This window comes from Lepus europaeus, chromosome 14 (assembly GCF_033115175.1).
Source record: "Lepus europaeus isolate LE1 chromosome 14, mLepTim1.pri, whole genome shotgun sequence".
NCBI classification, from domain to species: Eukaryota; Metazoa; Chordata; class Mammalia; order Lagomorpha; family Leporidae; genus Lepus; species Lepus europaeus.
Window position 1 is genome coordinate 80,448,731 of NC_084840.1, and position 15,868 is coordinate 80,464,598.

The 15,868-nt window shown below is 36.8% G+C and overlaps 1 protein-coding gene across 1 annotated transcript in view; it reads right to left on the reverse strand.

The window, feature by feature from the left end:
• The window catches only part of LOC133773479 (ankyrin repeat domain-containing protein 26-like), a 121,477-nt gene that overhangs the window by 35,699 nt on the left and 69,910 nt on the right, over positions 1–15,868 (reverse strand). The gene's annotated exons all lie outside the window — the stretch shown is intronic.

The window sequence follows — 15,868 nt, forward strand, 5'->3', positions numbered from 1 at the left end:
CGAGGAGATACACAAAGATATAATTTGGTGTAGTAAACAGAAAAATAGGTCAAATTTTAAATTTAAGATAAGCATACAGCAACATTGTCTCATTTTTATAAGGCTACAAATAAAATCTTATTGTGATCTTTCATGCTCAGCCATAAGAAATCACAAACAGATTTTACAACAATCATAGAGACTTCAATACCGTACTTTAAATAATGGATTGATCAACTTAGCATTAGATTAAGAAGAAAATAACTGAACAGCACTATTAACTAACTAGTGCTCTTTAGAAGTCTGTATGTATATACAGAATACTTCACCCCATAAGACAACTAAATGTTACTTTCAAATGTACTTGGAAAATTCTCCAAGATACACAAAATGCCAGGCTATAAACCAAGCCTTCATAAATTTAAAAAGATTGAATTCATGCAAATATTTTCCAATGCCTATGGAATTATATTAATAATAACAAGGAAACTTGGTAAATTCACAAATAAATGCTATTTAAATAACACAGTTCCGAATTACCAATGGGGCATGGAAAAGATCATAAAGAAAACTATGAAATATATTGAGATGAAATGAAACAAAAGAAAAAATGCCATATAAAATACAGATTAAGCTAACATGATTATTGTAAGAAAATTTATAGCAACAAACATCCATATAGAAAGAGAAAATGTACAACCAATAAACACAACTGCCATGTTGTAGAATAGAAAACAAAAGTAAATTAGAAAATAAACAAGTAGAAATAAGTAAATAATAAAGACTAGAACATAAAAAAACAGAACAGATACTGGAAAATAAAAAAAAATACTATGTTGGTTTAATATCCAAAATCAGAAAGAGGTATTGTGGCACAGTAGGATAAACTACCACGTAGGATGTTCACGCCCCATATCAGAGTTCAGGATAACTTCTGGTTACCCTGTTTCTGATCCAGTTCTTTGTCAATGTACCTGGGAAGCAGACAATAATGGCTCAAGAACTTGGGTCCCTGACATTTACATGGGAGACCTGTTTGGAGTTCCTGACTCCTGGCTTTGGACTGGCCCAGACCTAGTTTTTTCAGGCAGTTGAAAAGTGAACCAGCAGATGGAAGATCCCTTCCTCTCTCCCTCTCCCTTCTTACCTCTCTAACTCTGCCTTTCAAATAAATAAATATTTAAAAAGTAAACAGGGGGTTCCAAGATGTCAGAATAGTGTCAGGATGGTCTGATTTAAAAAAGGCAAAATAAGTATTTAAAAAGGGAGAGAAAGTATACTCTCAGGATAAAGCTGCAGGGGACTGCAATGGGAGATCCTGTAAAATCAGTAGAAACTGTCCAGAACCAAAAAAGAACAGACATGTAGCAAAAGACCTATCAGCTGGGATCTAGGGGGATAGGTGCCCACCCCAGCAAACTAGCTGAGAGTGGACTCCATGGGCCCATGGCACTGCTGATACAGTGGGAGGGAGGGCTTAGTGAACTGCAACTTTTAGACTCCCACTTAGATCCCCAAAACAGGGAGACTGGTTACCAAGAGGTGGGGAGGGGAAAAAACAGCACATCTCTCACCCTCTCCTCCACCCTGCTACAACAGAGACTTGCAGCCGGTGGTGGGAGGGCTGGTACCATTTTTGGACACAGGCAGGTAGCAGCCACCCAAGCTCCTGTGTACATATCCAGCAATTATTGGAATTGCCCTCTACTTAGTTGATGGGGCAACCACAGCAGTTCATGAGAAACCAAGCCAGTTGCACCTACCTGGCAGTGAGAAGGGAGGGGGAGCCATCCCAAGAGAAAGGAAGTTGCACCTGTGGGATGCTCCTACATGTCTAGCACAATGATGAAGACAGCAGGACTGTGGCGTATGGGTACTTTGCGTGCCTGAGACCACAGATCTAACCAAAGAGAAACACCTACGTTCCTTACTGACATCAAATCTGCTTGAGAGGATTGGACTCGATCCAGTGAGCTGGAAAACACAGACAGCAGCTTTGGGAACACCTTGGTTTTCTTCTGCACAGGACAGGCTAGCAGGGCAGAGTAGCCCATCAGCACTCCTTCACCCTGAGAGCCCTGGGAGCTAAGACTGAGAAAACACTGACTGTGTGAAAGGAGGCAGAGTGTGCCTGGGTTCTGGGCAGCTAAAAAGCACTTCTCCACACTCTCAGAGCTCCTTGGTTGCCTAGCACAGCTCATAGCAAAGGGAACCGTGGTCACAAGAAAGACTCCACAGATCATATATGTGGTTCATACAGTTGTGCAGATGAGTGTTGAGCACACTGGGGACTAACACCTGGGTATTCCTCAGCTGGGAGCAGAAGGGGAGGTCACACCAACAGAGGTGAGCATTACTCTCCATCCAGTTACACAGAGGAGAGCTATCACGCCTAACTTGGGTGTTACCATGGATACGTGAACAGAGTATGGCCATATTCACCATACACCCTTTGGTATTCACTGGAAGTATAGACATTTCACTAATCCACAGAGGCACAGATCAAAGATAAAAGCCATCAGACAAAAAAATTTTACAAATGCCTAAATATAATGGCAAAAATTCAAGAAACAAAAATAAAAAAGACACTGTAAGCCTCCTTAAAAAACACTATAACATTTCAATATTAGAATGTTAAGATGAATAGATTGGGGAAACACCAGATGGAATTTTAAAAACTAACCATCAGATTACTCAAAAGCAAATCAGAAACCAATCCACAAAATAAAAAACTATATATTATATGAATGAAAATTTTTCCCCTAAAATTGAGAACTTAAAGAGAAATCAAATGAAATACTAGAAATAAAACATTCAATAGATAAAATAAAACTGCAATGTAAAGTTTTAACAACAGAGTTGGTGAGGCAGAAGAAAAAATATCTGAGCTAGAAGACAAATCTCTGGAAATTACAGTTAAGACCAAAGCAAGAAGAAGAAATTAGAAAACTTAAAAACAGTATTGGAAATACATAGGATACTACCAAAAGACCCAACATATGAGTCTTAGGAGTGTCTGAAGGTGTGGAAAGAGAAAAGAGACTAGAAGGCCTATTTAATGAAATAATTACAGAAAACTTCCCTAACATTGAGAAAGTAAGGAATGTACAAGTACAGGAAGTGCATAGAACGCCTAACATATATGACCATAAAAGATCTTTACCATGACACATTGTAGTCAAAATTTCCACAGTTAAGTATAAAGGTTCTAAAATGTGCACTAGAGAAATGCCAGAAAGCTTTCAGAGGATTTCCAATTAGACTCACAGCTGACTTCTCATTAGAAACCTTAGATATAGTCCAAATCTTAAGAGAAGAAACTGTCAACCCAAAAGATTGTATCCTGCAAAGCTCTCATTTACAAATGAAGGTGAAATAAAGACATTCCATAACAAAAAGAAATCAAAGGAATTTGTCACTTCTCCAGCCTTACAAAAGATGCTTAAGGATGTGCTACACACAGAAACACAGAAAGCAAGCCATCACTATGTAAGAATGCAAAGACAGAAAATATCCCAGTAAAAGTGCAAACAAAATCCAAAGCAAATGATAGGAACATTTGCAGAGAAATGGCAGGGTCAAGTATTACTTATCAATTGTCAACATGGATGTAAATGGCCTCAACTCTACAGTTAAAAGATACAGGCTGGCTGAATGGATTAAAAAGCAAGACCCATCTATTCGCTGCCTACAAGAAACACACTTCACCAACAAAGATACACATAGATGAAAAGTTAAAGGAAAGAAAAAGAGATTCCACACTAATGAGGGGAAAAGGGAAGGTGTAGTCATCCAATTATCAGATAAAATAGACTTTAACATAAAAACTGTTAAAAGAGACAAAGAAGGAAACTATATAGTGATTAAGGGATCAATACAATAGGAAGACTTGACAGTAAATGCATATGCACCCAACTACAGGGCACCTGGCTATCTAAAAGCACTATTAACAGAACTAAAGGGAGACAGACTCCAGTACAATAGTAATGGTGGACTTCAACACTATACTTTCATCACTGAATATATCAACCACACAGAAAAGCAACAAAAAAACAGAGCTAATCAACACTATCGACCAAATGGACCTAACTGATATTTGCAGAACTTTTCACCCCACCATGGCAGAACGTACATTCTTTTCAGCAGTGCATGGAACTTTCTCTAGGATAGACCACATACTAATCCATAAAGCAAGTCTCAGCAAATTCAAAAAAATCAAAATCATACCATGCATGTTCTCTGATCACAATGGACTGAAGCTCAAAATAAACAACTCAAGAATTTCAAGAACATATGCAAATACATGGAGACTGAAAAATACACTCTTAAATGAACAGTGAGTCATAAAAGAAATCAAAAGACCAATAAAAAATTTTAGGAAAGGAATGACGATAACAATACCTCATACCAAAAAGTACGGGATACAGCAAAAGCAGTGTTAAAAGAAAAGTTTACAGCAATTAGTGCCTGTATCAAGAAACTGGAAAGGCACCAAATAAATATGCTGTCAGTACATCTCAAGGACTTAGAAAAACAACAAACCAAACCCCAAATTAGTAGGAGTAAAGAAATAATTAAAATTAAAGGAGAAATAAAATAAAAAATACAAAAGATCAATGAAATGAAGAGCTGTTTTTTGGAAAAAATAAACAAAATAGACAAGCCATAGGTCCAAATGACCAAAAAAAGAGGGAGAAGACCCAAATCAACAAACTCAGAGATGAAAAAGGAAATGCAACAAAAGACAGAAATAAAAAGAATCATCAGGAATTACCACAAAGAACTGTGTGCCAACAATTCAGGAAATCCAGAAGAAATTGATAGATTCCTGGACACACACAACCTACCTAAACTGAATCATAAAGATTGAATCAATAATAAAGACCCTTCCAACAGAGAAAAGCCCAGGTCCCAACGTATTCACCACTGCATTCTACCAGACATTTCAAGAAGAATGAATCTCAATTCTTCTCCAGCTATTCAAAATATTCAAAAAGGAGGGAATCCTCCCAAGCTCATTCTAAGAAGCCAGCATTACCTTAATTCTTAAGCCAGAAATTGATATTACAGAGAAAACAGCTAAAGACCAATGTCCCTGATGAACATAGATGCAAAAATCTTCAACAAAATACTAGCCAATCAAATCCAACAACACATGAGAGAGATCATACACCCAGACCAAGTGGAATTTATCCCTAGTATATAGGGATGGTTCAACATCTGAAAATCAATAGATGTATAAATGTGATAAACCACATTAGCAAACTGAACACCAAAATCCATATGATTATCTCAATAGATGCAGAGACAGAATTTGAAAAATTCAACATCCTTTTATGATGAAAGCCTTAAGCAAACTTGGTATAGAAGGGACATTCCTCAACATAATAAAGCAATTTATAACAAATCCACAGTCAGCATTCTACTAAATGGGGAGAAGTTGGATCTAGACAAGGATGCCCACTCTCACCACTGCTATTTTTTTTAACTTTTATTTAATGAATATAAATTTCCAAAATACAGCTTATGGATTACAATGGCTCCCCCCCCATAACTTCCCTCCCACCCTCAACCTTCCCGTTTTCCACTCCCTCTCCCCTTCCATTCACATCAAGATTCATTTTCAATTCTCTTTATATACAGAAGATCAGTTTAGTATATATTAAGTAAAGATTTCAACAGTTTGCCCTCACATAGCAACACAAAGTGAAAAATACTGCTGGAGTACTAGTTATAGCATTAAATCACAATGTACAGCACATGAAGGACAGAGATCTTACATGATTTTTTTTTAGAATTGATTAATTTTCTATGCAATTTCCAATTTAACACCAAGTTTTTTTTTTTCATTTTCAATTATCTTTATATACAGAAAATCGATTCAGTATATACTAAAGATTTCATCAGTTTACACCCACACAGACACACAAAGTGTAAAAATACTGTTTCAGTACTAGTTATAGCATTACTTCACATTGGACAACACATTAAGGACAGATCCCACATGAGATGTAAGTACACAATGACTCCTATTGTTGATTAAACAATTTGACATTCTTGTTTATGGCATCAGTAATCTCCCTAGGCTCTAGTCATGAGTTGCCAGGGCTATGGAAGCCTTTCGGGTCACCGACTTTGATCTTATTCTGACAGGGTCATTGTCAAAGTGGAAGTTCTCGCCTCCCTTCAGAGAAAGGTACCTCCTTCTTCGATGGCCCTGTTCTTTCCACTGGGATCTCACTCGCAGAGATCTTTCATTTAGGTCTTCTTTTTTTTTTCCCCAGAGTATCTTGGCTTTCCATGGCTAAAATACTCTCATGGGCTCTTCAGCCAGATCCGAATGCCTTAAGGGCTGATTCTGAGGCCAGAGTGTTCTTTAGGACATCTGCCATTCTATGAGTCTGCTGTGTATCCCGCTTCCCATGTTGGATCCTTCTCTCCCTTTTTGGTTCTATCAGTTAGTATTAGCAGACACTTGTCTTGTTTGTGTGATCCCTTTGCCTCTTAGACCTATCAGAGCCATCAATTGTGAACTGAAATTGATCACTTGGACTAGTGAGATGGCATTGGTACATGCCACCTTGATGGGATTGTATTGGAATCCCCTGGCACGTTTCTAACTCCACCATTTGGGGCAAGTCTGATTCAGCATGTCCCAAATTGTCCATCACCTCCCTCTCTTTTTCCACTCTGAAATTTAACAGGGATCACTTTTCAGTTAAAATTTAAACACCTAAGAATAATTGTGTGTTAATTACAGAGTTCAACCACCAGTACTAGAACAAAAAAAATACTAAAATGGATAAAGATTTACATTGTAAATCAACAGTCAGGACAAGAGATGATCAAGTCACTGTTTCTCATAGTGCCCATTTCATTTCAACAGGTTTCCCCTTTGGTGCTCAGTTAGTTGTCGCTGACCAGGGAAAACAAATGATATTTGTCTCTTTGGGACTGGCTTAATTCACTCAGCATGATGTTTTCCAGATTCCTCCATCTTGTTGCAAATGACCGGATTTCATTGTTTTTGACTACTGTATAGTATTCTATAGAGTACATGTCCCATAATTTCTTTATCTAGTCTACTGTTGATGGGCATTTGGGTTGGTTCCAGGTCTTAGCTATTGTGAATTGAGCTGCAATAAACATTAATGTGCAGACGGCTTTTTTGTTTGCCAATTTAATTTCCTTTTGGTAAATTCCAAGGAGTGGGATGGCTGGGTTATATGATAGGGTTATATTCACTTTTCTGAGGAATCTCCAGACTGACTTCCATAGTGGCTTAACCAGTTTGCATTCCCACCAACAGTGGTTTAGTGTCCCTTTTTCCCCACATCCTCTCCAGCATCTGCTGTTGGTAGATTACTGAATGTGAGCCATTCTAACCGGGGTGCGGTGAAACCTCATTTTCACCACTGCTATTTAATATAGTCCTGAAAGTTTTAGCCGGAGCCATCAGGCAAGAAAAATAATTCAAAGGGAACATATTGGCAAGGAGGAAGTCAAACTATCCCTATTTGCTGATGACATGATTCTACATATTGGTAACCCAAAAGACTCCATGAAAACACTAATAGAACTCATAAGAGTTTGGTATAGTGGCAGGATATAAAATAAACACACAAATATCAGCTTCCTTTGTATACACATACAATGCCAAAGCTGATAATGACCTAAGATCAATCCCATTCACAATAGCTACAAAAAATTTAAATACCTTGGAATAAAGTTAACCAAGTATATCAGAGATTTCTACAATGAAGATTATAAAACATTAAAGAAAGAAGAAGACATAAAAATGTGTAAAAATCTTCCATGTTCATGGATTGGAAGAATCAACATCTTCAAAATGTCCATACTACCAAAACCTATTCAGATTCAATGTGATCCTACCAAAATACCAATAACATTCTTCTCAATATAGAAAAAATGAGGCTAACATTCATACAGAAACACAAGAGACTCTGAATAGCTAGAGAAATCTTGAACAACAACAACAAAAAAGGTGGTGCCCTCAAGACATACTACAGGGCAGTTATAATTAAAACAGTCTGGTATTTGCACAAAAATGCATGTGTAGACCAATGGAACAGAATAGAATCTCCAGAAATTAATCCACACATCTACAACCAATTTATCATTGACAAAGGAGTAAAAATCAACCCCTGGAGCCAAGAGAGTCTCTTGAACAAATGGTGCTGGGTAAACTAGATCTCCACATGCAGAAGCATCAAACAAGAACGTTACCTTACACCTTATGTAAAAAATCCACTCAAAATGGATCAGAGACATAAAGCTATGATTTGATACCATCAAATTACTAGAGGACAATGGGGAAACACTACAAAACATTGGTATAGGGCAAGATTTCTTGGAAAAGACCCCAGAAGCACAGGCAATCAAAGGCAAAATTAACAAGTGGAATTAAATCAAACTGAAAAGTTATGCATTGCAAAAGAAAACACTCAGCAAAATGAAGAGGCAACCAACAGAATGGGAAAATATTTGAAACTATGAAACTGACAAAGGTCTAACTTCAAGCTTCTATAAAGAGCTCAAGAAACTAAACAACCATAAAACAAACAACCTAATCAACAGATGGGAAAAGTACCTGAACATTTTTTAAGAGAGGAAATTCAAACTGCTAATAGATGCATGAAAAAATGTTCAGGATTGCTAGATATCAGGGAACTGCAAATGAAAACCACAATGATGTTTCACCTCACCCCTATCAGAATGGCCCTCATATAGCAATCAACAAGCAACAAATGTTGGCTAGGATGTGGTGGAAATGTAAACTGGTATAGCCACTGCTGAAGAAAATATGGAGATATCTCAGAGAGCTTAATATAGACCCATCATGTGATCAGCCATCCCATCCCTGGGATTTTACCCAAAGGAAATGAAATCAGCATATGAAAGAGTTATTTGTACCCCATATTCATTTCAGCAAAATTTACAACAGCTAAAATATGGAATCAATTCAGATGCCACTGAGTACTATATAAAGGAATTATGGAATATGTGTACTATGGAATACTACACAGCACTAAAAATGTGAAATCCTGTCATTTGCAACAAAATGGATGCAACTGGAAACCACCATACTAGTGAAATAAGCCAGTCACAAAAAGATAACATATGGTCTATCTGATCTGTGGAAACTAATAGGGTACTAAAAATATTATCTACAGGAGCAAAATTATCAGTTTGAGATGCATTGACTTTGCACTGCTCTTGCCTTGTCTACTGAGGAACAATATTTTTCTTTGTTTTGTTTTGTTTTTTTTTCCATCACACTAATTGGTGAACTCTCTACTTAGTGTAGAATTAATTTTATGAGTATATAAATAAACTGAAAAATTGATCTCTGTAAAAAATAAGAATGGGAAAGGAAGAGGGAAGAGGAAGAAGGACAGGACGATGGGTGGGAGGAAGGTAGGGGAGAAAGAATCATCATGTTCCCAAATCTTCATATATTAAATGAATGAAACTGTATTCCTTAAAATAATGGCGGCTTCCAAGGTGGCAAAGTAAGGAGAGAGCTTACTGTTCTAGTCTAGGAGAAGATAGTTTAAAAAAGTGGAGAGAGTGCAGTCTCAGAGAAGAGTTAGGGAGAAAATGGCAGAGGAAATTCTACACAAATTAGAGGGACATGGTGGACCTATGTCAAGGGCCTGGAAGTCCACAACTCAGGACCCCAGCAGCCAAGAGCCTTCACACTAGTGTTGGAAAGTGAGGTGAGACCAAACCACAGAAGAAGCCACTGGCAATAAAGCTGCAGCAAGAGCATGGAGGGAAACTGGCTTGAAGCCCCATGGGGGATAGTATACCTGCTAAACTAGAGGAGAAAAAAAAGATGGATACATGTCTCTCTTCATGATCACTTAACAACAGCATCCTGTAACAAGCTGATAGAGTGGCTGCCATTTTGGATATACAAAACAGCTGCTCCAACTTGTGTCCATGCCCAGCAACCAGCTGAGTAGAGACTCCTGACTCTGGAAGGGAGAACTAACAGGGTGCTAGGAGCTTGTGACTGTGTGAGGCTTCTGTGCCAGGACAGTGAAAAAAACTGGGGGTATGCTGGAGGACTTACGGTTTGGCTGGGACTTTAGGCAGTCACAGTGGGAGACTCCACACCTGGTTACCTGGTTAGACATTTCTGGGGAAGCTGAACTTACTCTGAGTACTGCACAGATCCTTTATGTGGACAAATATTATACCCAATGGGGTTAGTGCTCAGGCACTGGTATCCTTTGAGGAGAGGAACTCAGCTGAGCAGAATAAACCTACCTTCTGATTAAAAAAAAGATTTGCCATGCCAAACCTGGGTGTGTCACCTTAGACACGCCCATCACCCTGGAAAATGAAACAGAGCTCAGCTCGATGGCCACACCCACTACAAGCCTCTAGACAAGCAGACACTTCACTTATCTACAGAAGCATAGCACAAAGATAAAAGCCACCACAGAAAAAAAAATACAAAGAGGGAACTAATGAGTATCTCCACAAATGCCAAACAACAAACACACCAATTTAAGAAACAAGGATAAGGAAGACAACATGAAACCTCCAAAAGAACACAACACTTCAATGCTAGATTGAAAAGATGATGAGTTTTAAGAAATGAAAGAAATGGAATTCAAAAAACAGATCATAAGATTATGCAGATGTAATCAGAAGCAAATGCACAAATTACAGAAATCCATATGGGACATCAAAGAAAATTTATCCCACGAAATTGAGATCTTAAAAGAGAAATCAAAATGAAATGAAGAATTCAATAGAACAAATAAAAAATTCAGTGGAAAGTCTTAACAACAGAATTGGTGAAGCAAAAGAGGAAATATCTGACTTAGAAGACAAAGCATAGGAAATTATACAGTCAAACCAAAAATAAGAAGAGGAAATCAGACAACTAAAAAACACTGCTGGGAATATACAGAATAATATAAATTGAGCCAACATATGGGTTCTAGGAGTTCCTGAAAGTATGGAAAGAAAGAATTAGATTAATAACAAAAAACTTCCCTAATTTGGAGAAGGAAAGGGACATCCAAGTACAGGAAGCACACAGAACTCCTAATCGAAATGACCAAAAAATTTCTTCACTGTGACACATTGTAATCAAACTCAACACAGTAACACATAAAGAAAAGAATCTAAAACGGGCATGAGAGAAACACCAGATTATTTTCAGAGGATCTCCAATTAGGCTCACAGCAGACTTCTCATCAGAAACCTAGGCTAGAAGAGAATAGCAAGGTATAGTTCAAGTCTTAAGAGAAAAAAACTGTCAACCAAGAATACTATATCCTGAAAAGCTCTCATTTATGAAAGAAGGTGAAATAAAGACCTTCCATAACAAACAGAAATTGAAAGAATTTGTCACCACCTATCCAGCCTTACAAAAGATGCTAAGGATATGCTGAAAACAGAAACATGGTCATCACTACAAAAAGGTAAAGGAAGAAAATCTCCAGTAGAAGTTCAAAGAAAATCCAAAGTAAACAACAGGATTATTTATGGGAAAATGGCAGGGCCAAGTCATTACTTACAAATAGTCACCTTGAGTATAAATGATCTCAACTCTCCAGTTAAAAGACGCATACAGGTTGAATGGATTAAAAAGCAAAACTCATCTATTTTCTGCCAACAAGAAACACATCTCACCAACAAAGATGTCCACAGACTGAAGGTCAAAGGATGGAAAAAGATATTCCATGCTAACATAAACCAAAACAGAGCTGGTGTAGCCATCCTAACATCAGACAAAATAGACTTTAACACAAAAACCGTTGAAAGAGACAAAGAAGGGCACTATGTAATGATTAAGGAATCAATTCAATAGGAAGATGTAACTATCATAAATGTATATGCGACTAATCACAAGAAACCTGGCTATTGAAAAGAAATGTCAATGGATCTAAAGGGAGACACAGACTCCCTTTAGAAGAGTATTCAGGGACTTCAATACCCCACTTTCAGTAATGGACAGATCAACCAGACATAAAATCAGCAAGGAAACAGCAGAGTTAACTAACTCTATAGACCAAATGGACCTAACACGTATCTACAGAACTTTTCATCCTACACTTACAGAATACATTCTTCTCACCAGAGCATAGAATTTTATCTAGGACAGATCACATACTAGGCTATAAAGCAAGTCTCAGCAAATTCAAAAACATGGAAATCATACCATGCATCTTCTTGTATCACAATGGAAAGAAGTTGGAAATCAGCAACACAGCAATCTTTAGAACATATGCAAACACATGCATACTGAAAGTCTGCTCCTGAATGAATAGTGGGTCATAAAAGAAATCAAAAAACAAATGAAAAAACTTCTGGAAGCAAATGAAGATGAGAATACAACATATCAAAACTTATGAGATACAGCAAAAGAAGTGTTAAGAGGAAAGTTTACAGCAATTGGTGCCTACATCAAGAAATTGTGAAGGCAACAAATAAATGAGCTATGAATGCATCTCAAGGATCTATAAAAACAACAGCAAACCAAACCCCAAACTAGTAGAAAAAAAGACATAATTCAAATTAGAGAAATCAACAAAATTGAATTTTAAAAATTCCAAAAGAGCAACAAAACGGCTGTTTTATTTAAGTAAACAAAATTGACACACCATTGGCCCAACTAACAAAAAAAGGAGAGAGAAGACCCAAATCAATAGAGATGAAAAGGAATCGTAACAACAGATACAACAGAAATAAAAAGAATCATGAGAAACTACAACAAAGGGTTGAATGCTAACAAACTGAGAAACATAGAAAAATGGATAAATTTCTGGACACATACAACCTACCTAAATTAAGCCATGAAGACATAGAAAATCTAAGCAGACCCAATACAGAAACTAAATCAATAATAAAGACTTCAAAACAAAAGAAGTCCAGGACTGGATGGCTTCACTGTGGAACTCTGCAAGACATTTAAAGAATTACTAACTCCAATTCTTCTCCAGTTATTCAAAATAATTGAAAGAAAGGATACTCTCCCAACTTTTTTCTATGAAGCCAACATCACCTTAATTCCTAAACCCAGAAAAGATACAACAGAGAAAGAAAACTACAGACCAATTTCCCTGTTAAACATAGATTAAAAAATCCTCAACAAATTTCTAGCCATTCAAATCCAACAACATATCAGATTCATCACCCAACAGGACCAAGTGAGATGTATCCCTGCTATGCAGGGATGGTTTAACATTCCCAGATCAATCAATGTGAAACATCACATTAACAAATTGAACAACAAAAATCAAATGATTATTTCAATAGCTGCAGAAAAAGCATTTGATAAAATACAACACACTTTCGGCCGGCGCCGCGGCTCACTAGGCTAATCCTCCGCCTTGCGGCGCCGGCACACCGGGTTCTAGTCCCGGTCGGGGCACCGATCCTGTATTTCTGAAGAAACACTCAGGAAAGTGAAGAGGCAATCGACAGAATGGGAGTAACTTTCTGCAAACTATTTAAGTGATAAAGAATTAATAACCAGAATACACAAAGAGATCAAGAAACTAAACAACAACGAAACAAACAACCCAGTTAAGGAATTTGAAAAGGACTTGAACAGGCATTTTTAGAAAAAGGAAATCCAATTGGCCAACAGACTCTTGAAAGAATGTTCAGGATCACTAGCCATCAGGGAAATGCAAATCAAAACTACAGTGAGGTTTCACCTCACCCCAGATAGAATGATGCTCAAACAGAAATCACAAACAACAAATGCGGGAAGGATGTGGAGAGAATGGTACCCTAATCTACTGTCAGTGAGAATGTAAACTGGTAAAGCCAATACGGAAGATAGTATGGAGATAATTCAGAAATCTGAATATAGACCTACCACAAGACCCAGTCATCCCACTCCTGGGAATTTACTGAGGGGAAATGAAAACAGTAAATAAAGTGTTATCTGCACCTCCATGTTTATTGTAGCTCAATTCACAATAGCTAAGACATGGAATCAACCTAAATGCTCTTCAACTGAAGCCTGCATAAAGAACTTATGGGATATGGAATACTACACAGCTTTTAAAAAAATGAAATCCAGTCATTTGCAAGAAACCGGATGAATCTGGAAACACCATATTAGTGAAATAAGCCAGTCCCAAAGGGACAAATACCATCTGTTCTCCCTGATCTGTGAGAACTACTAGAGCACCTAAAGAAAATCTGTAAAAGTGAAATTGACACTTTGAGAAGCAATGACTTGAACAGCCCTTGTCTCAACTGTCAAGGAATAGTTTTTTTTTTTTTCCTTCTTCACACTATTTGTCGAACTCTTTACTTAACATAGAGCCAATCATATGTGTATACAGTTAATTGAGAATGGACCTCAGTAAAATTAAGAGTGGGAATAAGAGAGGGAAGAGGAAGTTTGTAACTGTAAAGCTATATGGTTCTGCATACATTCCTACAAACTTCTAAGGGTACAGTTTAAAAACTTGTCATGGGATTACAAATCCCATTGCAATTGGTGATAAAAATGCCATCTTAATTGTTAAAGTGATATTAAGTGTTAAAGTGAATGTATAGACAGGATTAAGTCTTGAAGTGATCATATAAATAGAATCAAGTGTCTGGTAATAATAATGATAATAGAATTAAAGTAGAGAATGTTTCAACATTGGAAGCAGCCCACACAGCATCACTTTAAGTAACACTCTGACCCCAGAATAAGCTCTTAAGTCTTCCTGGTCTGGCTGAAAAGCCAAGACACTGTGGAAAATTCTACATGAAGGGTCTCTGTGAGATCCCAGTGGAAAGAAGTGGCCATCAAAGGACGGCGTACTTTTCTCTAAAGGGAGGAAGAACTCCCACTTTGCTTATAGACTTAACTGTAAAACGAGTTCTCAAAAAATAAAATAAAAAAGTAAACAAAAATCAATCAATATACTACATAATATTCACAGAATAAAGTACATGCCCATATACACATAAATGTATCATCTCAATAAATAGGAAGAGATGTAAAATTTAAATTATTCATTAATAAAGCACACTCACAGAACTAGAAATGGAAGGGAACTTCATCAATCTAGTAAACTCACCTACACAACCCCATTTCATTAACAGCATGAATAATGGTGAACATTCCCACTAAGGGTTAGAAAGGAAGACATGATTCTGTTCTCATCACTTCTATATAGCACTACATTGGAGCATCTATCTTGGGAAATTGGGCAAGATTAATAAAATGTACTCATACTGGGAAAGCAAAAGAAATCATTTAGATTTACAGATATTATATATAGAAAATTGTAAGAAAAACATGTTACAGAGAGAAAGAGAGAGAGAGAGAGAGAGAGAGAGAGAGAGAGATGGAAGGAAGAAATGGGGAGAGAGGGATGAGGAAGGGAGATATCATTATATTTTTCAGTTTGTAACTATGAGCTACATGACACTGTTCCCTTTGCATTATCATCACATTAACATGAGTATTCAGAAAAAATATAATAGTCCTTTTAGAAGAAATGAACCTAGCAAAGTTCAGATCACAAGATCAATATTCATAACTGAATTTTATTTCTATACGTTAACTTTGAATAATCTGAAAATGAAATTTTAAAAATTTACATTATCAAATGAATACTTAAGAATTATTTGAACAAAACAGTAAGTTTTATATACAAAAACCCAGAAATTATCATTGAAATGATCTAAGAAGATATAATGAATGAAAAGATAACTTATATGTTGTTACACTTAATATTGTTAAAGTAGTAATACATTCTGACTGATTGACAGGTTCAACATAACCTCAATCAAAATCTCAGGTATCTTTTTTACAGAAATTTATAAAGTGATACTAAATTCATTGGAAACTTAAGGGACCCAGAATACCCAAAATAATTTTTAATTA